Source organism: Eulemur rufifrons, chromosome 30 (assembly GCF_041146395.1).
Source record: "Eulemur rufifrons isolate Redbay chromosome 30, OSU_ERuf_1, whole genome shotgun sequence".
Lineage (NCBI taxonomy): Eukaryota > Metazoa > Chordata > Mammalia > Primates > Lemuridae > Eulemur > Eulemur rufifrons.
This window is the reverse complement of record NC_091012.1, coordinates 41,476,904-41,502,437: the sequence shown is the minus strand read 5'-3', so window position 1 is coordinate 41,502,437 and position 25,534 is coordinate 41,476,904. Positions and strand designations below refer to the sequence as shown.

Genomic DNA, 25,534 nt, shown 5'->3' with positions numbered 1-25,534 from the left:
GTCAGATGTGGTTCCAATCCTGGCTCTATTACTTAGTAGCTGTGCAATCTTGGTCAAGTCATTTCACCTATCTTGTGTCTTGATTCCCTCATTTTTAAAATGGAGACAGTCGTCCCAATTACGTAGGTTAGTTGTTAAGATTAAATAAAAGACTCACATTTAACTAGCTTAGCGAAATCCCTGGCACATATCATGAGCTCAGATGTCATCATAATTATGGTTATTTACTTACCCCCTCAATTCAGAATAGTACAAGATGCTACACATTTTTTCCTTTAGGACGGGGATTGGCAAACCACAGCCCTCAGGTCCAATTCAGCTGGCCCTTGAGCTAACAATGATTTTCATGTTTTTAAAAGGTTGACAATGAGTGCATTGCACACCGTTTGGGGAATGGTAACACTTGAAGGTGCTGACTCGGGAAGGGGGGGTGGGGGCGAGGGACATATAAAAATAAAATAAAAATAAAATAAAAATAAATAAATAAAAAAAAGGTTAAAAAATCAAAAGAAGAGTGTGATTTCATGGCATGGGGAAATTATATGAAACTCAGAATTTCTGTGTCGATAAATAAAATTTTATTGGAACACAGCCATGCTCATTCATTTATGTATTATCTATGGCTGCTTTTGCTGTACAAGAGCAGAATTGTGACAGAGATTCTATGGCCTGGAAAGCCTAAATACTTACTCTCTAGCTGACCCCTGCTCTAGGACATTTAGCTGTGTCTCTGGAACATGACTGGGATGGAGAGTTTAGGAATTACTTCCAGATTATCACCATTGCCATTTCAAATCTCTGAGTCTGTGTGTCTGTGTGTGGAGATTGATTTATAAGAGAAGAAATGACACAAGTCCATGTAAGACAAATGAGATGAGGCTTTTGTGGCATTTTTAGCTAAGGGATTCACTTTGTGCCTTTGAGGGATCAGGAAGGATTTAGAAGTAGTAGCAGCGTTGGTTGGATGAATTAAGAGTTTCTCCTGTTTTCCTTTCCTGCATCAGAACCTTCTCTGTAAGGACGGGATGATGAATGCTTAGTCTATTTGTAAGATACACTCAATTTCTCTTCTTAGGTGCACCAGGATTCTGAGAAGTTGATTCTGAGTGTGGCATACAAGGCAAAGTCTAATTTCAGCAGATACCGCCATAACACCCTGTTCTCCCCAAAAAGGAAATTTCTATAGAGAAGTATAAAATGTTAGAATATCAAGATTAGAAGGATACTTGGAGGTCTACAGGGATGATATTCATATCTCTTTCCTGATGTAGATACAATATCCTGTTGGAAAGCAAAATATTGTATAATAAGCCCTAGTCCATTATATCTATTTAACCAAGGTGGCCTTTAGTGGGTGTTTGTGTATTGGAACTAAATTTGAATGCCTGGGAAATATTAAATTTCATCTGCTTCACAAAACCTGTGGCTGTCGAGACACACCAACATTTTGTGCAGTTTTAAATTGTGGGAGTAGGGGCAGGAGTCTCTTCCCATTTACGAGCTGGAAACTCTGAAGCTCTGGCCCTCAGATCCATCTTCTGCTTGGTCTGTGGCCCTAATGAAATGCCTTTTCCATAGGGATGAGGTATACATGGGGCTGGGGGAGCCGGGAGATCTAGAGGTTTGGCCTTCTAGGGGGAGGTGTGTGTTTATCTGAGCTGTGTCAGGTAAGAGCTCTTGAGGCTGGGGAAGCTGCCAGTGGGCAGGCTGGGAGACTGGCCTACCACAAGGGGGCTGCAGGGAGGCAGGGAGAAGGGAGCAAGGGAGCAGGGAGCAAGGGAGCAAGGGAGCAGGAAGGCAGGAAGGCAGGAAGGCAGGAAGGCAGGAGAGGAACTGTTGGGCCAGATCTTGCTGAGATGATCCCAGACCCTGCTACTTCTCCCCTCCTCTTGCTTCCTGAACCTTGGGATTTCACACTTACAGTGCTGGTCTTAAGGGAAGATGTACTTTTTAACATTGGATTTCCCATGTTGTGCTCTGGGTACAACCAGCAGGCCACAGTGACAAAGACCAGCGAAGGCCAAAGGTGGTCACGTGTATAGAACTGACACTCCATATTTACCAGATATACAGTCCACTGAACAGGCTTACCTCGCACCCTGAGGTTTCAAATTTGGACCTTTTTTGCAGGATTGGTCCTGGCCCTTTTAGCCCTCTAGCTTGCCTTCCCTTTCTTTTCTTTTCTGTTCTTTTTTTTTTTTTTTTTTTTTTCTGAGACAGAGTCTTGCTTTGTTGCCCAGGCTAGAGTGAGTGCCATGGCGTCAGCCTAGCTCACAGCAACCTCAAACTCCTGGGCTCAAGCGATCCTCCTGCTTCAGCCTCCTGAGTAGCTGGGACTATAGGCATGCGCCACCATGCCTGGCTAATTTTTTCTATATGTGTTTTTTGTTGTTTTTAGTTGTGTTTTAGTTGTCCCAGAGTGCTAGGATTACAGACGTGACCCACCGCGCCTGGCCTTCCCTTTCTTATTATCCCATGAGAGGCACAATGAACATCTGTGGACAGTGGCAGTCAGAATTTCCTCTGTGTACACTGTCGTGGTGGACTTCCGTTTTGGTAAAGTTTGAATATAAGGGTATAAATCTGCCTATCTCAAGTTGCTTTAAAGAGGAATCAATCTGAATGTCCAAACTACCACTTCAGCAGAGCAACAAAGCCAATGCCCTGTGTCTTATGAATGGGTTAAGCAGGAGAACAGCAGTGGGCATGGCTAGACACGCTGAGCCCTGCTGGTTGTACCCATCAGGATAGCAACTTCCCTTAGGATGAGGCCAAGTAAAGTGTTGAGGCTTCCGGCCTCTGGTGCATTTTTTTTCCTTGAGCCAAGCAGCGTGTGCTTTCCAGGTATCTGCACACCTACTCATGGCAGGGTTCTAAGCAGTGGGTGGTGGGAATGGACCTGACTGACAAGGGACGATTGTGGCATAGTCACAGAATCTTTCAACCTCCCAAGGTCCGGGAAGAAGCCTGAGGAAGAAAATTATATGTCAATGGTCCTTTTGCCATATTTATTCACTGGAGTCATATTTTTATAACAGGCATAGGCTGAAAGGTGTAAATAAAGCCAATTATTTTAGTTCACGATTGATTTTCACATATAAATTATTGATATGGTTTTCACTTAATAGTAAAAATAACAGCCTGGAGTTTTATGCCCTCTCATGGCCAGCGAGAGCCCTTTGTTTTGAGGCTTTCTCTTTGTACAGGGAAGCATGTGTCAAAGTCACACCTGCTGATTAATGAAAGCTACCATTTTTGGAGCACTTACTATGTGCCAGGCATTGTGCAGAGGGTTCACAAATTTCGTCTCATTTAATATCACTTATAAGCCTATGAAGCAGATTACTGTGTTTATATGTGTGTTACAAACGGGGAAACTGAGGCTTAGTGAGTCACTTATCTAAGACAGCAGCTGGCAATTCTAAGGAACTCTTGAAATTCTAAAGCACATCTGCCTGACTTCATACCCCATACTGTGCATCCTGTATGCACATTTTTGTAGGCCACTTCTCTTGGAAGGGTGTCCGTTAGGCAAGATCTTGCAGATGGGGCAGAGCCAGAGAACTACAGGCAGAGCAAGAAACTAGGAAAGCAGGTAAAAGGGAGCTACTTCCCGGGAGACTAAGAAACCATAAAAGAGGAAGTTCTAAGTAGTAGGAGGCCAGTGAGGGGCACACTAAGGAGAGGATAAACATCTCAGCCTGTATTTATCTGATGGACCATTTTTGTTATCAATAAAAAACCAAAACCCACGTGTTTAATTGGATCCCTTAGGTATCGATTAAAAAAATACTAGTAGGATTCCTTACTTGCCAGGATGGTTCCATAGGGCATCCTAGAATCATCCTTTGTTTCAAATCTTTTTCCTTCTGACTACCATGCTATGAGCTTAACAATGCTACACACTCAAGTGCAGGCAGCAAAAGTTCTCTGGGACGGTGGAGATCTTCAGCATGCAAGGAACCTGAGAGAAGACCACTCCCATGTTGGGCAAAGGGAAGAAGGAAATAGATAGCAGGCAGATAGCAACCTGGCATGGCTGTCCTGCTGGCCTGGGGGTCTGGCTTTTGGAATTTTGCTATAGAATCCATCAGAGGACAATCCTGCCAATTCCCCTTTTCAAATAAAAAATGTTAATTTTTTTCACACTTTATCTCATAATCAATATTCAGTTTTCAAGGCAGTGAAACTAATCAAAGAATAGAAAATGAATCCAGCACCAGAGAAGGGAGGTAGAACTGAGGAAGTTGCAAATGGGGATGAAGGAGAAAATAGGAGAGTATTTGCAACCCTAGGATGTCCTTCCTGTGGGTTAATTTCTCCAGGAGGCACGAGCCAAGCTCCTGTGTCATGGGCTGCTGAGTTTGTCCCTTGAAACAATAGCGAGGAGTCAGGAAGGATACACAGAAAGCAGCCAGTGGGTGTGTTGTCCCTCTGGAGTTCACAGGCATGTGGGGCAGCAGTCAGCAAAGGGGATGGTGCGAATGAGGCACTCTACAGCATCATTCTGGCATGTTCCAAGCTCTTGAGAATTCATCCTCCCTCACACCCCACCTCACTTTCAACTTTGCCCTTTCAGTTCAACATTTGCCAGCAGATCAGGCGAACAGTGTGTCTTGTGAGGTATTTACAAGAGAAGCAGAAACATAGTTTGGGTTTATTGAGAACTTTTGAAGTGCACTAGTCATCTCACACACATTATCTCATTTAATCATCTCCGCAATCTTATGTGGTTGACAATGACATTATCTTCACATTACAGATGAAGAAAGTGGGGCTCACAGAGGTTATCCTGCCATATGTACTGCTCACAAAACCAGTCTGTGGCAAGAGCAGATTCAACAGGTCAAAGGTGAAAACGGGCACAATATTTTATGGGGAAATTGACACTGAAAATGTCTTGAATGAAATAACGTGGCCCAGGTATCAGGATTTAGAGGCTTACGTGGGACAGCATTGTCCTACTCCATAGCACCCCACCTGTCTAAATTAGTGTCTAATTAGGGGTATTTCCAATCAGATAAGCATAAGTGTTACAGCGAGTGTTACAGCGAGTGGTCCCGAGGACAAACCGAGCGGGACAGGGAGAGTCAGAGAATCCAGGTTTATTCGATGGTGGGCTCAGAGGGGGTCTCCCCAACAAATTCTGAGCCCCGTCTACCCAATTTTTCCAATTTTTGTTAAGTTGGGGTGATCCAAGGAGAGGGGTCTCAGGTGACTAATGCCCACCAAGTAACAGGTTAGGTTAGTTGCTGCACCAGGTAATAGGTTTAGTGTTATGCTGATATACCAGGTGTTAGGTTAGTACTATGCTAATGTGCCAGGGGTTAGGTTAGTATTATGCTGATGGCCAGGTGTTAGGCTAGTATTATGCTAATGTGGGTCTTCAGTGAGGGGTGGGGGTCTCAGGTGGCTGCTGTGCTAAGTAATAGATGGGGGTTTTCCTTATCATATCCAGATACATTGTAATTATCCCAAATTTTAACCACCAGTTTCTCTCAAAGGACTTCCAAAGCCTAGAAACTACCTCTTGTTAATGGTGCTGATCTTCCTTTTAAGGATTCTGCCCTCAACTCCAGTTCACCATTCACGATAAAGGAACCAAGATGGCACCTTGACTTTCTGATAGGCCACTCGAAGGAGTCAAAAGATTGTTAGAGTCGAGGGCATACATTGCTCATAATCCAGTGCCTGGGGGAATGGGCTTGTAAGAAATTTGTAAAGTAGAATGATGCTATTCTAATGATTTATTTAACAATCATTTACTGAGCACTTCCTCTCGGTCAGGCCCCTTGCTAGGCTCTGGGGACACAGACATGAGGAAATTCTCATCCTTTAGGAGGTCACAGTCAGCTAGGGGAGAAAAGAGGTAAACAGATAATTATAAAACCCTCAGATAATTGCTACGATGAAGACATGCAACTCTGTTCCCTGAGTGCTTTGGGAGTGTGGGTGCTTGGGATGATAGTGGCAACTCTATCAGAAGATCTGGAGGCTTGTCCACCTTGGACTTGAGATCAGCCTAAAGCCAAACACTTGTCTTTTCAATGATTTTAATAGAATCAACTTCTTATCATGCTAACTCAAAAAATGTATTCTGTAGGGGTTTACAGAACCTGTTTTTCACTTTAAAATAACTAACTGTATGTTTTGACATGCTTCAGGGGACATTTTTTTTTTTTAATAATGTAGCACAGATAGGACAATACTTGAATACATCAGTGTGCTGTGAAGCCTGAATCAGTAATGCACAAGCAATTGCACCTTCAAAAATATAAAGCAGGCCGGGCGTGGTGGCTCACGCCTGTAATCCTAGCTCTCTGGGAGGCCGAGGTGGGCGGATCGTTTGAGCTCAGGAGTTCGAGACCAGCCTGAGCAAGAGCGAGACCCCATCTCTACTAAAAATAGAAAGAAATTATATGGACAGCTAAAAATATATATAGAAAAAATTAGCCGGGCATGGTGGCACATGCCTGTAGTCCCAGCTACTCGGGAGGCTGAGACAGGAGGATTGCTTGAGCTCAGGAGTTTGAGGTTGCTGTGAGCTAGGCTGATGCCACGGCACTCACTCTAGCCTGGGCAACAGAGTGAGACTCTGTCTCAAAAAAAAAAAATAAATAAAAAAATAAAGCAAAGTACAATGCTAAAAATCATTAACTACAAAGAGGCAACATGGCATGGTGGAATAAGCAATGATTTGTGAATAGGAAGACGAGAGTCCCTGCTGGCTATTCTGCTGAGTGACCCCAGATAGTCCCTGTTCCTCTCTGGACCTCAACTTCCTGGTCAGTAGAATAGGTGTGGGATAGAATTTGAATCTCAATCTCTACATTCCTTTTTAAGTCCCTAAGATCCTAGACTTCTATTGTGATACTGCTTCATTCCGACATTCCAAACTGAGTATACAGGAGGTGCGCCTTTTGCTTCCTTCCTGACATGTGCTCAGGCACTGCATCCTAGGAGCACACAGCATTAGGAGGTATGGGTTGTACTGAAGGGAAAAGCAGCCCTCCTTTTGTGGATGGGACTCTCTTGCCTCCCCCACCCCCCACCCCAATTTCTCCAAACTTTCTGACCTTCCCTTTCTGGGTCTTGCCTGTAAATAGCCAACTAGAATTCAACATTTGGATCAGTTCCTCTTTCAGAGGAACCAATGAGAACTTGCCTCCTCTTCTCCATCCCCTCCTCCTTCTTCTTCTCCATCCCCTCCTCCTCCTAATGCACACACATATGTGTACATATGCACACACACATGTATACACACTCCACCACCATCACTAGGAAGAAAGAACTGGGCCCAAACCCCTCTTTGCACTCATGGTCTCAAAGCGATCGCTATACTTTTACACATTTAGGCATTAAATGGAATTCCATTCTCCTTGTCAAGATGCAGACAGGGGAGAGCCAGAATCCCAACAGTGATGGTGTTCTTGGCAATCACTTTATACAGGGTGGTAAGCTAATCAATCTGCAGTTAGGCAGTCTGAAGGCTTCAGCTTTTATCTGCCTTGGAAAATATAGGGGGTTTGGTATTATGGCTTCCATCCCTATGATTTTTCTTTGAGCTTAGCATGCTTTTTTTCCACCATTTTTCCACATTACTGTCTCCATCTACCAAGTACCCACTGCAATCAAGAATACAGGACATGACAGATTAATTGAATCTTTGTGTCTTTTTAGCACTCGTGGGCCATAGACTTCTTGGAATTGGAGTTACTTTTATTCCCTTGAATGGAGCCCAACAGCCCCCTTCGGTCTGGGTGCATTTACCTTCCCAAAATTCACTGGCTAAGGATTAGCAGGTGGGCTAATAAGGGAGTACTGAAGTTTAATGGCTTAAAGAACATAATACATTGTGTTTACAAATCCATCTCTTTACCACTGCCCTAAATTTTCCTTTCCTTTCTATGGTTTTAGCACTTTGGGTTTATATTAAGTTCTCAGCTCTTTAAAGTAGACTGAAATAAAAAAAAAAAAACAAGAATAAAGTGTGGCAGCACTTCATCCCCCACTGACGAAATAGGGTGTAATCAGCTCCCAAAGACCATTGTGTCTCTTGTCCCTTTGAGGGACCTCAATAGCTCTGTTGCCTTTGCTCCATGGGTTGGGCCTGCATTTGTAGCCCAACGTGGGGGGAATTGTTGAAGGTAGTTGTCAGAGCCCAGGGCTCTGCTTGCCATGGAAAGCCTGTTGACTTTAATAGTGACTATCTGGCTGGACGCCTCTGAAGATGTCTCAGTTAAGGACTATTTCGTGAATGGACCTTTGTTTATTTTAAAGCCACACTGCTGTTCAAACCTGATCATTGCATTTTATGTGATGGGCACTGGAAGTGCAAATGGAAGTTCCTTAGAAAATAGTCTCATTAAATTTACCAGTCCAAGTGTGATTGCTACTTGCAATGCAATCAGGGCACGGCCATTTTGTTTTTATTGAAAACATATGGTAGGTATTTAGGGCAAACCCTAGGCCAGACCCAGTCATGGTGCCATCAACGGGAGCAAGAATTAAAAAGGGGAAAATGGTATCCAGCTGGCAGGAGGAATTCAGTAGTTGGGAAGGGAAATATTTATAATTAACAAGCTTTCATAAGGAGAACTGAAGTACGTTAGATGTGATTTGCAGATCCATGAACAGGCAGTCTCTGCCTAACAGAAAGGAAACTTGGAGAGGATTCTCAGAACTGTGTCTCCCCCTTGACCCAAGCCATCCTTCTGTCCCATCCCTTCTGCTGAATGTGCTCAATAAATATTATTAAGCTTTGAGAATTTATTGAAAATGATAAATTTCAATGGTCAGTAAGTGCTGCATGCCAGGCACCATGCTAAGAGTTTTACTCACATCATCTCATGTCATCCTCACATGGATTCTGCGAGGTGGAAGATATTATCCCCATGTCACAGATGAGAAGACTGAGGCTCAGACATCAAGTTGATAAAGATTGCACAGTTAGAAAGTCACAGAGCTGAGACCTGATTATTAAAGGTTTCTCTGACTTCAAGGCCCTTGCTGTCTATTACTCTTTGGAAGTCCAGAAAGTGAGGAAAGGCACTCACTAAAGGATCATAGCTTCTACTGGGGAAGGGCTCTGGGCACATTGGCTGTGGTTCCTGTGTAGCCAGCCAGATCAGCCCTGGGAGTGGGAGCACACGGGTCTCTCTCACAGGGAAGCTTCCAGGAATGGTCCACATTCCTTCATCCCCTGTTGGTGCAGTCAAGGAATGGTAAGGAGAATGTGAGGGGTTGCTTTGAAACACCTGCAGAAAGGCATTAGCATCATCCCTTGCCCTCCCCGTCTCAGTGTCCTGGAAGGAAGGAGTGATCCCAGCTAGGGAGATGAGGGTGAAAAGCTAAAAACAGATTTCTATTTCTCCTAGTTTAACTACCTTTCCCCTTCTCCCCCTATGAATTCCACTGCCTGCAGGCTTTTAGGGAGTCAAACTGGGACTTCAGTCTGGAAGTGTGCTTTCAGGACAAAGACCCATGTACACCAGTAGAGTGCCAATCCTAAAATGGCCCCCAACACATTGGGGCAGTGGAAAGGACCTTGAACTGTGTGTCACAAGATCTGACATCAAGGCCAGCTCTACCATCTCTGAGGTGTATGACTGTGGGCAAGTTACTTAATTACAACCACTTCATCTGTACAGTGACTAACACGATCCTTTCCTTTTATGCATTGCTGGATCATTGTAAAGATTAAATGAGGACATATATGTGAAAGTATTTCAAAAATCTAAAGCTCCACATAAATATAAGTGATTCTGAGAAATTTTAAGAAAGGGTAGTCACATAATTGACATTACCCTTTAGATGAGAGAAAATTGGTGCTATCTTCCCCACTCGATGGACAGGCTTCCTCGTCCTTAAAGCACATTTCCAGAGCAGAAGGAAGCCTTCATCTAAGCCCAAGCGCTACATTTCTGATACGAGATCTAGTTTGAGATTTAAATGAACCCTGTCTCTCAAGACACAGCTTTGCATCTCTTTTGCATTCAAATTTATTTATCTAGAGACAAAATTGTGCATTCTTTAATTCTACTCACAGCATATGCAAGCAGACCAAATGAGGTGCTGATCCAGCAAAATGGCAAGTAGCCTTTTGCTTCCCTGAAATTGCTAATTTTACAAATGGCAGAGTGTTGAAACGTGGCACGGAATATCTATTTTACTAGAATCTAGCAAAACGGGCACATATGGTCTTGTCAAGAATGAATCAAACACAATTCCAGGATTATAATTAAGTAGTTGAAATTCCGAAAGGAAGAGCTCAACATGAACAAAGTGAGATTTAGATTGCTTTTGGTTAGCTTTCTCTCAGGCTCCTTCCTTGGCACATTATCAGGAGCACAGCTACTTTGATTTCTTGACCTGAGAAATGTTTAATCGTAAAATATTAAGCATTTTCACCCTAACTCTAATCGTACTTGATTTTGTATCTGTATACCATGCTTAGAGTACCATATATTATAGAACGTAAGAAGTCCAGGCATAGAGGTCAAGCCAAATGGGCCCATATAAATATTTAGGTTGACATCTTCTCCCAACAAAGCTAAACTTTGGACCAGTTCCCTAGCAGGCCAACCAAGATAAAGAAGAAAGATGGGTACCATTATAGAAGAAAACACACTCTCTCAATCTCTCTTTCAGCATTCTATCTAAGGCAGGGACCATGCCCCATTCTGGCCTATAATTCCAGCATCCAGTATAGGGGCTGGCATGTAAAAAGAGTTGATTTGGAGATTTGCAAAATACACTGTTGTTTTGGACCTGATTTTCAGTCCTAATTGATAACTCACCATCTATACCTTAAAAACACATGTCAACTGAAGGTGCAAACAGCCCACATGCCCATCAGCCAATGAATGGGTAAACAACATGTGGTGAATGATCCATGCTATAATGTGGATGAAATACAGAGACATTATGCTAAGTGGAAGAAGCCAGACACAAAAGGTCCCATATTGTATGATTCCATTTATATGAAATATCAGAATAGGCAAATCCATAGAGACAGAAAGCAGATAAGTGGCTGCCAGGTGATGGGGGAAGGGGGAGATTGGAAGATGGTAGCTAAAGGATATGGAGTTTCTATTTGGGGTGTTGAAAATGTTCTGAAATTGATTGTGGTAATGGTTGTACAACTCTGAATATACTTAAAACCTTGAATTATACACTTTAAATGGGTGAATTGAATCGTATATGAATTATATCTGAATAAAGCTGTTATATAAAAAAGTTTCCCCCAGATGTTTTTGATGTGCATTTCCAGTTCAGATGCCTGAGCTGGATTAATAGCTCCTGAACTCAGTATTGGCTCCTAACTCTTTTCTCCTCCCAGATCTTAGGACTTTCAGATTGCTCCCAGCCTAACTTGCAGCTACCTAGTCTTAGTTCTATTTCTGAGAACAAAGAACTCCCTTGAAGAGAATTGATGCTATGAAGAGGGGAAAACAAGAACTTTTTGTTTCAAGCTGTGTCTACACATAAGTACCCCATGCCCACTTGAGTAGGTGCGCGACCATTAAGATCAGCACCCAATTATTCCCATTCTCATGTTTTCCTAGGGCCTGCCAAAGCCTAAATCAGGTTACTCCCTTTGAGAATGAAATAGTTTGAATATTTTTCTTCCACAAGAATGCAGTAATTCTATTAGTGAAAGCAGCTGCTGCAAAAGAATTTTTATGTTTCGTATACGAAATGGTATCTTACAAGAGCAAAAGGGGTAGTATTTTTAACTCTGGTTTAACATGACAAACCCAAATATTAAGCTGTATGCTTCGCTCATTATGTTGTCTTTCTGCTTATTTAAAGAAAGGAAAAGAAAAAAGGAAAGAAAAACTTTATTGCTTGTTCAAGACTCAAACTACTTCCAATTTCTGAGGGAACCAATCCAAAGTAAGGAAATGTTATTTTGACACCTGAAAAAGAAACTTTTCTTTTAATAAACTGGATAGTGATTTCTAACCATTGCTGATAGATGTAAATAACTTTTCTTAAAAACCTCATCAATAAACACATATTTCTGAAAAGAACATATCATGAATGAAATTAAGAAGGGAGTGCTGGAGGCCCATGCTGGAAAGCCAGTGTGCCTTTAATTCAACTAAAAATATTTATTCAATAGTTAAAGATAGACTGTGGTATTAAGTATTTGAAATGTCGGTAAAAATTAAAGGTTTTGTCAAAATAGACCGTAGTCCACTTAGAACATTTTTTCAAGGGCTGTTCCGTGAATATATTACAAAAGATGCTACATAACGAGAAGTGATAGGTACCATTCCATGTCTTTGAATATGAATGTATCTTTTTGTTTGTTTGTTTGTTTGTTGTTTTTTGTTTTTTGAGACAGTGTCTCACTCTGTTGCCTGGGCTAGAGTGCCGTGGCGTCAGCCTAGCTCACAGCAACCTCCAACTCCTGGGCTCAAGCGATCCTCCTGCCTCAGCCTCCGGAGGAGCTGGGACTACAGGCATGCGCCACCGTGCCAGGCTAATTTTTTCTATATATATTTTTAGCTGTCCATATAATTTCTTTCTAATTTTTAGTAGAGATGGGGTCTCGCTCTTGCTCAGGCTGATCTCGAACTCCTGACCTCAAGTGATCCTCTGGCCTCGGCCTCCCAGAGTGCTAGGATTACAGGCATGAGCCACCGGGCCTGGCCATGAATATGAATGTATCTTAAAATTTTCTTTGAAGAGGGTTTTAAAAAAATTATTTTACCCAAATTTTTCAAAATTCAGTTTTTATTTTTTTTTATTTTATTTTGAGACAGGGTCTTGATCTGTTGCCTAGGCTAGAGTGCAGTGGTGTGATCACAGCTCACTGCAGCCTTGAACTCCTGGGCTCAAGCAATCCTTCTATCTCAGCCTCTGGGGTAGCTTGGACTACAGGCACATGCCACCATGCCTAGCCAATTTTTTATTTTATTTTTTTGTAGAGATGAGGTCTTGCTGTATGTTACCCAGGCTGGTCTCCAACTCCTGGCCTCCAGCAGTCCTCCTGCCTTGGCCTTCCAAAGTGCTGGGATTACAGGTATGAGCCAACTGTGCCTGGCCTCAATATACATTTTAAAGTTTAACCATTGCCAGGCACCCTTTTTTAGTGTCTGCAGTACTGAGATATTTATGCATCTATTTTCTTAATTCATTTTTGGTAGCAAAGAATCATTCTGCAAGCATCATCATGAAAAAGAGCCCAATACTGAGACTTTAAGGATTATTTGATAACCTATAATTAGTTTTATAACCAAAAAGAGAGAAATGCCTTAAATGAATGAAGGGATAAATGAATGAATGGATAGATGAATACCTATTATCCATTCATTCAAATATACTTTTGAGTACAGGCATACCTTAGAGGTATTGAGGGCTTGGTTCCAGACCCCTGCAATAATGCAAATATCACAATACTGTGAGTCACATGAATTTTTTGGTTTCTCATTGCATATAAAAGTTATGTTTACATTATACTGTAAGTCTATGGAGTGTGCAATAGCATTATGTCTAAAAAATGTACAAACCTTAATTAAAAATACTTTATTGCTAAAAAATGCTAACAATCAGCTGAGCCTTCAGGGAGCAATGATCTTTTTGCTGGTGGAGGGTCTTGCCTCGATGTATGTGGCTGCTGACTGATCAGGGTGCTGGTTGCTGAAGGCTGGGGTGGCTGTGGCAATTTCTTAAAATAAGACAACAGTGAAGTTTGCCACCTCAATTCTCTTCCTTTCACAAAAGATTTCTCTGTAGCATGCGATGCATTTTACCCACAGTAGGACTTTCAAAATTAGAGTCAATCCTCTCAAACCCTGACCTTGATTTATTAACTAAGTTTATGTAAGATTCTAAAGCCTTTGTTGTCATTTCAACAAAGTTCACAGCCTCTTCACCAGGGGTAGATTCCATCTCCAGAAACCACTTTCTTTGCTCATCCATGAGAAGCAGCTCATTATTCAAGTTTCATCATGAGATTGCAGCAATTCAGTCACATATTCAAGCTCCACTTCTAATTCTAGTTCTCTTGCTATTTCTACCACATCTGCAGTTACTTCCTCCACTAAAGTCTTGAACCCTCAAGTCATTCATGAGAGCTGGAATCAACTTCTTCCAAACTCCTGTTAATGTTGAAATGTTGACATGTTCTCATGAATTACGAATGTTTTTAATGGCATCTAAAACGGTGAATTCTTTCCAGAAGGTTTTCAATTTCTTTGCCCAGATCTATCAGAATAAGCACTGTCTATGGCAGATATAGCCTTAGGAAATGCATTTCTTAAATAATAAGACTTGAAAGTTGAAATTACTCCTTGATCAATGGGATGTTGTGTTAGCAGGCATGAAAACCACATCAATCTCCATGTACATCTCCATCAGATTTCTTGGGTGACCAGATGCATTGTCAATGAGCAGTAATATTTTGAAAGAAATCTTTTTTTTTCGGAGTGGTATATCTCAACAATGGGCTTAATATTCATTCAAGCATGCTGTAAACAGATGTGCTGTCATCCAGGCTTTATTATTTCATTTATAGAGCACAGGCAGAATAGATTTAGCATAACTCTTAAGGGCCCTAGGATTTTCAGAATGATAAATAAACATTGCCTTTAATTTAAAATAACCAGCTGCATTAGCCCCTCAAAAGAGAGTAAGCTTGTCCTTTGAAGCTTTTGAAGCCAGGCTTTGACTTTTCCTCTTTAGCTATGAAAGTCTTAGATAGCATCTTCTTCCAATAATCAGGCTGTTTCATCTACTTTGAAAATCTATTGTTTATTGTTGCCACCTTCATTAGTTACCTTAGCTAGATCTTCTGGATAATTTGCTGTAGCTTCTACATCAGCACTTGCTGCTTCACCTTGCACTTTTATGTTATAAAGACAGGTTCTTTCCTTAAACCTCATGAACCAAGCTCTGCTAGCTTCAAACTTTTCTTCTGCAGTTTGCTCGCCTCTGACAGCCTTCATATTAATAGAATTGAAGAGAGTTAGGGCCTTTCTCTAGATTAGGCTTTAGCTTCAGGGAATGTTGTGGCTGGTTTGATCTTCTATCCAGACCACTGAAACATTCTCCATATAAGCAATTGGCTGTTCTGCTTTCTTATCATTTGTGTGTTCACTGAAGTAGCACTTTTAATTTCCTTCAAGAAGTTTTTCTTTGCATTCACAACTTGCCTAACTGTTTGATGCAAATGCAAGAGGCCTAGCTTTTAGCCTATCTTGGCTTTTGACATGCCTTCCTCACTAACCCTTGCTTCACCTAGTCATTTCTAGCCTTCAATTTAAAGTGAGAGATGTTACTCTTCCTTTTACTTGAACACTTAAAGGCCTAAGTGGCCACCGTAGGGTTATTAATTGGCCTAATTTCAATATTGTGTCTTAGGGAGCAGGGAGGCCCAAGGAAAGGGAGAGAGATGGGGGACTGGCCAGTTGGTGGAGCAGTCAGAACACATATATTTATCAATTAAGTTCACCATCTTATGTGGGTGCAGCTCATGGTGCCTCCAAATACATCAAAGATCACTGATCATGGATCATAATAACACATATAATAATAATGAAAAAGTTTGAAATATTGTGCGAATTACCAAAATGTGACACAAAGACATGAAGTGAGTGAGCAAAATGGAGAGAAAAATGGAGCCAACAGACTTGCTCAATGCAGGCTTGCCACAAACCTTTAATTCGTAAAAAACACAGTATCTGCTAAGTGCGATAAAGTGAAGTGCAATAAAATTAGGTATGTCTGTATCTATTTTCTGAATTTTTTGGTTACAAAGAATTATTCTGCAAACATCGTGAAAAAGAGCCAAATACTGAGACTGCAGGGATTATTCAATACCCTTTAATTAGTTTCATGACCAGAGATAAATACCTTCAGTGACTGAAGGGATGGATGGATGAATGAATGGATAGATGAATGCATATTCAGAAATACTTTTTGGTATATCCTTTCAATGGCGGTAAGTTCTCTAAAAGGAGAAGAAATCAAGTTCTATGAAAGCATATATTAGGGACCTCTGACCCTGGGATGTCGTGTTTAATTTGAGACCTGAAGGTGAGTAGGAGCTAAAAGAGCTAAGAGGGGTAAGGCTGGGAACAGGGTCCAGGCAGAGGTAATATGTGAATCCAGGAAGGGAGGAAAAAGGGAATAAGAAAGAGTTTGGAATAAAGACAGCCAGGAAGCAAAGAAAAAGAATAAGGGAATAAAAAGGGTAAAGGTGCAATTTGGAGGATGGCAAAACAGCAGAGGACAACTAGGAAGCTGGGGATGGTGCTGGTGTGGGAAGGTTAAGTGGCTCCCGAGCAAATTTAAAGTGCTACATCTTTGCAATCTGGAAGACTTGGTTAACCAGAGTGACTCATTCCTAAATTATGCCTCATATTCAGGATTTTATGGAAAAGCAAGCAGGCTGGCTCTGGGCATTACTAAAACAAGCTGCTGCTTCAACTACAACATCTGACAGAGGTTCAGATAGTAACAAAACCTTCATTTTATAGCTAAAAACAGAGTACTGATAGCTAAAATTCACAAAGCAATGCCCACATGCCAGCCACTGTTCTAGGTGTTTACTGATATTATATATATACATATAATCTCATTGAATCCTCAAAAAAACGCTATAAGGTAGAAACAATTACGATCCCCATTTACAGATGAGGGAACTGAGGCACAGAGAGGTTAGGGTTAGTTTCTTGCCTGTGGTCACACAGTTCATAAGTGGTGCCCTAGACTTTGGGCATAATCACTGGTGTTGTATCTGTCAAAAATCATACAGCTGTTTAGCAGCAGATTCATGAATGAAGTCTGCTGACTCGTGGTTCAGTGCCCTTACTTTAGTGCTAACCATAACTCTATGGCGCTCCCTCAGTTGGGTGTTAATGACTTCATAGTCTCACAGTAATTGCAAAGATGAGGACCAACTCTTTAGTCTCTGTGTCTCCACTTTTGTTTTAATGGTTTTGGTTCCAGGAGGGGGTGGACTCAGCCTGCCTCTGGGGCTGGGCTGCCACTGGTCTTGCCGCCTCCATCATGGTGTTGCCATTTGAGCAGTGAGTGTTTTGGAGCTGGCAGGAGTATTTTTACACTTCAGTTCTATTCAGCAATCATGTTAGAAGCCATCCTCCAAGTGTCAAGTAATGTTAATGTGTCCCTTTATAAGTGATTCACAGACAAATGGGCTGCATTATAGGGTGACGCACTGAACAGAAAACCAAGGTATGACAAACAGTGCTAGAGATTAGATTTCAAGGGCGTTGAGTAAACCTGCTGTCAGGATTTCCAGAGATTTTTTCGGGGGAAGAAAAATGCATCTTTGCTTCATCATTTCAAAGCAATTTCATGCTTCAGTTCTCCATACTTCTGTCTTCTGAACACCTCCGAGGGCCACACTTGTGCCTCAGCATCAAGCCTGAAGTCCTGTGTGATGGAGTCGCCATGTGAGGTCTCTCTGGGGATTATGTTGAAAGCTACGTGCTAACACTTGACTTTAATAGAACATTTAATCATCTTCTTTCACCTCAATTAAGTTGAGAAGACTCAAATGTAGCTTTTCAATTGAAAAGTATAACTGAATGAGAAGGTTTACATCAAATATTGAAAGGCTAGGAGAGAGCTAACAAATGGATTAGCAGTGACTATTACAACTGGAGCCTGCAATCTAGAGTGACTCGGGGGTCCGTAGCTATGGACAAGGGTGTTCTCATTTCCGAACTGAACTAAGGAGGAGGTGGAGTGGGATGGAAAAGGACAGATTCTAGAGAGCTTTCCCAAGAGGATGTCTCGTGCCTGGGAAGGGTTGAGTCTAATATGTAAAGATTTCAAACACCACATGGTCATTTCTTTAGGACCTTGTTTGACTGCCTGTGGGATTGTTTCTTGATGTGATGCCAGCTTGACCAAATGTGGTTTCTTTCGATGATGTGGTTGGTGTCTGCGGAGGGAAAGGCGAAGAGGGACTCTCATTTATCCCACAGCTGTTGTGTGCTAGGCAGTGTGTTTCAGTGCTTTCCATGTAGTAGAGCAGTGTTCGCAACTCTTGCTGTGATTCCAATCACCTGGGGAGCTTTTCAAAAACACTAAGGCTTGGGGGCAAGGGCAATATACGTAACCTAAACGTTTGTACCCCCATAATATGCTGAAATAAAAAAATAAAAACAAACAAAAAACCCCAAAAACACTAAGGCTCAAGCCCCATCTCCTAGGATTCTAATTCATTCATTCTTGGGTTGGAGTCTGAGCATTTGTAAAGACTTGCCAGGTGATTTGAACGTGCAAGCAAGATGTAGAACCACTGACTTAGAATATCTCATTGAATTTTGGAGACATTTTTCTGCTCTGCTCGCCTATCCTCTTGCAACTTAGGGGTAGAGTCACATTCTTCATTGTGACAGAGTGAGAAGTGTATACAGTGGCCTCAGTACTCTGAATGCACATGCCAAATTCCTTCAGCACCTTTGATCAATGGTTTGGATTGCCTCCCTTTCCTGCCTGTTTCCAAAACAGTGTTGGCTTTCCAAAAGACCATTTTTGGCAACCCTTGCCTTCCATATACCTTCAAAACAATTGTTTGCCTTTATTACTTTGTGACTCTCCCAGGGTGAAAAAGTCTGTGGGGAGGAGGCTTTTAGGAGGCCCCAAGCAAAGAAGTCCTCGTCTTCCACTGAAGCCTTCATTCCAGGAAATTCCGCACCAATACAGGCCTCTGTGCTCCTGGACCAGCCTTCCTGGAGAGGAGTTTTGAAGGCTGAGCTTTTGGGGCCCGAGGGAGGGGTTCCTGGAGAGCAGCAATTTCATACCGAAATTCCCTGGCTCAGTGTCTTTCTGGGAATTCCTTCAGGAGGCCCATGTGTGCACCTGGGTGAAAGAAAGGTTTTGCCGAGGAAATTTGCTCTGCCAGGGAATCCAGGGCCCAGTTTGGGTAAGTGGGGGTGAAAATGAAGTGGTAAGTTCCAGCTTTGACTTTAGCAAACAAGGCTGGGGATTGGGAGAGAAGCGATAGTGACCAGGTTTTATGTTCCTGACAGAAAATTTCAAGAGAGATTTACAGACACCCAATCCACTCATCATATGCATATGTCGACATTTTGAGTTTGCAAAGGAAAACTGGCATCATTTCATTCTCTCTGTGATTTAGAAAATGAGATTGAACACCTGTGGAATACCTACTATGCCAAGCACCAGGGTAAGTATATTCATCCATATGTTACCCTAGTAAATAATTTAATCTTCACAGTACCCTGTGAGGTACCTGTGATTTCTATCCCCATTTTATGGATTTGTTCATTGAGGCTCAGATCAAAGACATGATTTCCCCAAGGCCACACAAACTGGGTAAGAACCTGGGCTGATCTGACATGTAATTGAAGTCATTCCCCTCAGGGAAACAGAATAGGTCTCATGCCTCTTTTACATCACCTGTCATGACTCTTCTCCCCTATGTCTTCTTTTAAGGATAAACATCTGTTAGTTTTTTCTAAATGTTGCCTACACTTGCCATCTCCATATACTCCCTTTTCATTCTTCTTTGGTTCCCTGAATCTGGCTTCTATCAAACATCTCCAATGAAACAATCCTCCCGTAGGTCATTTGATGATGAACAAATCTTCAAATTCAACCCTTATCAGTCCTTATCCAACCTGTTTTCATAGCATTTAGCACTTATGCTGGCCACTCTTTTTCCTGAATTGGGCAATCTAATCCATTCCCCTAGATGTACTATCTGTACGCTGACAACTCCTAAATCTACTTCTGCACTCCTGACCTCTCTCCTGAGCTTTGGACCTATCCATCCAACTGCTTACTAGACTTAGTCATTTGGGGTATCCCTCAGGGACTTCAAACTCCACACCCCCACAAAAGGAATCCAGCATTTCCACTAATAACCCCCGACTCCACCTCCTTCACATGATTTACCAAGCCAGGCACTTGGACATAAATCTTTATCCTCACCCACTTATCTAAATCAATCCTTTAAGTTCTAGGCATTCTGCTTCATGAATATTTCTCAAAGATGTCCTCTCTCCTCTCCATACCCAAGACTCCTTCTTTACATGAACATCTCTTGTTTGGATTTTTTTCAAGAGCATCCTATAAGTGTCTCTGATTCTGCTTCACTGTGCAAGTCTGTTTTCCATGCTGCTGACAGATCTCTCAAGGTCCTGATTAACACCTATGTTTCTCAAAGTACATTTGCACCCTAGTTTTACAGGATCCTCTGTGAAAATGGGGCTCTAGTCAAATAGCTTCGGGAAACCCTGTGTAATGGATTTTGCTTCTCTTGGAGATTCAGATAGCATATTAAATGTCCCGAGATGTCCTTAAGTTACAAACATGTTTCACTTTGTATACTTCAGCATCACAAATGGATTTCACCATGGAATCACTCCTCCTCCACACACATATTTTTAAGCATAGGTCCTGCTAACAACCTTCTGCAGAACACATTTGAAACCATAGGATGAATGCTGTGCCCCTTGGCATGATGTACAAGGATCTTGTTCATCTGACCTTTGCTCACCTGTCCAGCCACCTCTCCCCCTTAAACTCTCACTACTCTCGCCATTCTTCTTCCTCACACACCTCTGCATTTTTGTGTTTTTCCTTTGCCTGAGAAGCCATTCCCCTCCCTTCACCATCTGCCTACCTTCAGCTCATCATTGAAGACCCAGCTCAACTGTCTTCCCCTTTATGCAGCTTTCTCTTATTTTCTCCAAGGGAGGATGAGTCACCCCTTCTTTTTTACTTAGCATCTTTCCACATACCTTGAATGTAACACTTAGCACATATGAAGTTATATTCTATTTCTACAGAGCCTTTTAGCCTTTCAAACAAATTGGATTATTCTCTATATCTTTTTAAGACAACTCTTACCTCCTGAAGGGAATTTGAACTCATCAATGACCCAACAGGAAAACAGTCTCATCCTTTCTTGGTTGTGGCAAGATAGTACATGTGAGCAACTTTATATAGCAGGGTATGGCCCAGAGCCCTTGTAAATCCAGGGTGCTTGCCAATGAGTTCAGCTACAGTCCACAATAGCATGTGCCATCGTGTGCTCTTTCTCTCTCTTATATGATGTCAAGTTAGGTTCAGTTGTAGATATAAGGTGAGTAATGGCACCTTGGTGCAGAAATGAAACCCCAACTCACCTGAGAGCCCCTGCTCCTGAGAGAGAAACTCAGGGTTCAGCTTCAGCTAGTTAGTCTGGATCTTTATTTAGTTCTCCAGTCATCTTGAGACGGGGTGCCTAGAATAGCAGCCCATGCCATGAAGCCTACTCATCAGCAAGGAAAATATTCGTTATTGAGGACTTACTCTGTGCAGACACTGTGCTAAGTCTTTGCCAGCATTATCTCCTTTCATCCTCATGACAACCTCATTAGGCAGTAACTCCTATTTCCCTCATGCTACAGATGAGCAAGTACACTGAGGCTCAGCACTTCCCTGCCCAGTTACCTCGGGCAAATCAGTTAATCTAGCTGAGCCTCAGTGTCTTTACCTGTGAAATAGGAACAATATTAGTGTCTACTCCATGGAATGGTCATGAGATTTCAAGGATACGGTGCATACAAAGTGCCTGACATGGTGCCTGGCCCTTGGTAAGTACTCTATAAATGGTGGCTATTATGGACTGAGACATCGTTTTCAGAGACATTGTTTTCAGCTAGTTTCAAGGGAGACAGGAGGGCAGTTTTATAAAGGAGAATGTGAGACCAGAAATTATTTAGATGATGAAAAGGTCACTATTCTTAGAGCCAAAGGAGGGCAAGCCCATCCTGAGGGCAGGAAGGGAGCTGGCAGCCAGGCTAAAGAGCTCTGGATGGGAGAAAGGCTGGCTGTGTGGAGACTGAACAAAGCCAGTGAAGCTGGGCTCCTGTGCAAATCAGGGATGGCCTCAGCATGTACTCCATGTAGCTGACCTTGCATATGCATGGTGGTTTCTGATGCCTTCCCTGTAAGGGCAGCTTCATCCGCTCCTGTAAGAACTGCAGCTGACAGATGTGGGGACCATTTGGGTAACGGATACAAGTGAAAGTGGGGACTGACGGGGGCGGAGCTGGAGTCATGGACTCTGGAGTCAGACTGTCTGGTTGGAATTGTCACTTTGCCACTTGCTAGCTGTGTGACTTTGGGCTACCCATTACCTCTCTGACCCTCAGTTTCCTCATCTCATTAGAGATGGTAAGAGTACCAACCTCATAGGGTTATTAGGAGAAATAATGGGATTTATCCATGTGAAATACTTAGCAAAGACCGGGCACATGGTAAAGGCTCAAGAAATTCCCGTTATTGGCATCATTACTGCGTGTGCAGGATGTGGCCAGGGAGATGAGGAAGGGCCAGTGTACAGGATCATGGGGCTTGCTGAAACAATCCCAAATGAATCTTCCCCAAATTGACTTCGGCAAATATTGCATTTGCCTCCATTAATTAAAAGAAGCTTTGCATTCTTTTCTCTCAAGTTTATTTTGCAGCTCAGATCTTAATGAGCTTTTTAAAAAACCGTGGAGGTTTTGATCCAATTTCAAACTACCCTGGAAGATATCAGCATCTGACAGTTATACCGTACTCTTTTAGGCATTTTACTTGAAATGCTAGTAATGTGATATTTGCATCTAGTGCAAATTATGAATTTTCACTAATTCTTAGATTAGATGGGGCTTAACTGCTGGGATGCAGCCTGCACATTTAATCTACTTCAGAGCAGCTTCATTTACTAGATGGTCCTCGTGGGTTTGGGGAAAGGATGTAAAATATCATCAATGAGGTATGAAGCAAGTTTTAAAGGATGGAGTCTCTTGTTTTCAGAATGGATCGAACTGCTGCTAAATCACAGCCATTGCCCAAGCACACGCAGTACTTATTCCAGCCTGAGCTCCCACCGGTTTTTCCTTGTGACTTGACCCAGTCCTTTCTCTGCTGGTAGTTTTTGCACCCCTTTGCTTTGTCCTCACCCTGTGCTGCTCAGCTAGGTAGTCGCTGCCTAATTAAACACCCACACAACAATTCTCTGTTTTCTTTCTCCGTTCCAGGATACTGTTTATCCTTGTTTTTACAATTTTTTTTGAAAAAGGTTTTGAAGCACTTTTTGCAAAAAGGTAGTGCTGACGATCATCTAAATGTTTTTATAGCTTTTCTAGAAGTATGAAATGTTCTGATAGCTGGCAGCCAAGTGTCAAGAAGGCCCTGGAGAAAAGGAAAAAGCACATTCCAGTTCTTTTTAAGACAAGTTTTTAAAAAGATTTGGGGCTTTAAATTCAGCTTTGCACACTACCCTCCAAGTCCTCCCCAATTTGTAGAAGGTAAATACATTTATTGCTCAATACGGTATTTGATGTACATTTTTAAACTACTATATTAGGTTTGAGTTGAATTTATATTGAATGGAGTTGTATTTTGTATGCTGAATATGTACTTTAGTGTATCCGGAGACCATTGTTTATTTAAAGAACTTAGAAACAATTTTCTATTTTAATTTATCATAGTAGCTACATTATAATTTAGTTATGATTGCCTTCATGTTACATGCATAGCCATATCTGTGATATACTTGGAGCCTAATCTCTGGTCAAGATTGCAGCATTGCTTATATGCTGTGACAGTGACATGGCTTCTGGACTAACACAGTTTCCAGCAATGAATGCATCACACTAAAGCTTGAGAACTGAGCCTAGCCCAGTGTCTGCTACATGATAGGTATTCATTCAATGTTTGCTTGTTTTTTTTTTTTTTTTTTGCCGTCAATAAGAAATTTACTTGTTTAAAAAAAATCCAAATGCTGGCATTGTCCAGAAAAATTTAACAGGTTTATTTATAATTGTTATAAACTTGAACTGCTGAAACTTGTTCACTGAAACATTTGACTTGCATTAATGCTTCACATACCCGCATTTATATTAAAAATTCACACACAAATGAAAATGGAAAAACTGCCAATACCTGATTCCTGTCCCCTGTTTTTCCACTCGCAATCATATACTTAGGTACCTTTTGACCCCATGGGAAAAAAAAAAAAATCTAACGTTCAGAACTACCAATAACAGGAAGAAGAGATTTTTTTTTTTTTTTTTTTTTGAGAATGAAATGTTTTCCCATCATAGTGGATTCTTAAGCACGTTCTCCACGTATGCGGCGTGCTAGCTGGATGTCTTTTGGCATAATTGTTACACGTTTGGCATGGATAGCACACAGATTGTTCAAAGAGGCCAACCAGATAGTCCTCACTTGCCTCCTGCAAAGCACCAATAGCTGCGCCCTGGAAGTGCAGATCTGTTTTGAAGTCCTGAGCAATTTCTCGCACCAGACGCTGGAAAGGAAGTTTGCGAATCAGAAGTTCAGTGGACTTCTGGTAACGTCTAATTTCACGGAGTGCCACTGTACCAGGCCTGTAGCGATGAGGTTTCTTCACTCCTCCAGTAGAGGGCGCACTCTTGAGAGCGGCTTTTGTAGCCAGTTGCTTCCTGGGTTCTTTACCACTGGTCGATTTGCTGGCAGTCTGCTTTGTAGGAGCCATGGTAGCAAGACCTCCTTACTTACCCCCCCTTCTTCTTCGGCTGGATCTCCTGTTTTGTTTTGTTTTTTTCTGAGACAGAGTCTTACTCTGTTGCCCGGGCTAGAGTGAGTGCCGTGGCGTCAGCCTAGCTCACAGCAACCTCAAACTCCTGGGCTCAAGCGATCCTCCTGCCTCAGCCTCCCGAGTAGCTGGGACTACAGGCATGCACCGCCATGCCCAGCTAATTTTTTCTATATGTATTTTTAGTTGGCAAGATAATTTCTTTCTATTTTTAGTAGAGACGGGGTCTCACTCTTGCTCAGGTTGGTCTTGAACTCCTGTCCTTGAGTAATTCACCCGCCTCGGCCTCCCAGAGTGCTAGAATTACAGGCCTGAGCCACCGCACCCAGCCTCAATGTCTGTTGAATGGGTGGATTAATTGTCTATAATCTGCTCAGACACAACTGAGTGGAAAATGAAAGATTGAGACTCCTGTTCTTTCTATTTCCATCATAATTGACAATTTTAGACAAGTCCTTTAACTACTCGCTGTCCCCATTTCCTTACTAAGAACCATCCATCTCATAAAGAGCTTAGGAAGAAAGGACACTGAACATTAGTCTAAAATGACATTCTTTAAAAATGATATTTAAACTCCATTAGATAAAAGTAGGATAAAGCCAAACCCATCATTTTAACTTGATTTTTTTCTTTATTCAACCATATGGATAGTGACATATAATCAACCCACATGTATTAAGGAATACTATCATAAATACTCAGCACTTTGCTAGACACAGTGAATGGCAGTCTTCCTGCTCAGAGAGCTTCCAATCCAGTTCAAGAGGCAACCTTTACATATGTGTGAATCAGAGTTTGTCGACACTGGCACTATTGACATTCTGGGCTGGAAATTCTTTGTTGTGAGGGGCTATCCTGTGTGCATTGTTTAGCAGCATCACTCACTCTGACTCACTAGATGCCAGTAGTACCCCCTTCCCAGTTCTAACAACCAGAAATGTCTCTAGACATTTCCACAGCCTTCAGTTT

At 42.0% G+C, this 25,534-nt stretch overlaps 1 protein-coding gene and 1 pseudogene across 2 annotated transcripts in view; one reads left to right on the top strand and one right to left on the bottom strand.

Annotated features, from left to right (window-relative positions):
• LOC138378120 (heparan-sulfate 6-O-sulfotransferase 2) overlaps positions 1-25,534 on the top strand; it is a 321,943-nt gene that overhangs the window by 155,372 nt on the left and 141,037 nt on the right. The gene's annotated exons all lie outside the window — the stretch shown is intronic.
• On the bottom strand, positions 23,771-24,505 carry LOC138378122 (histone H3.3A-like; annotated as a pseudogene).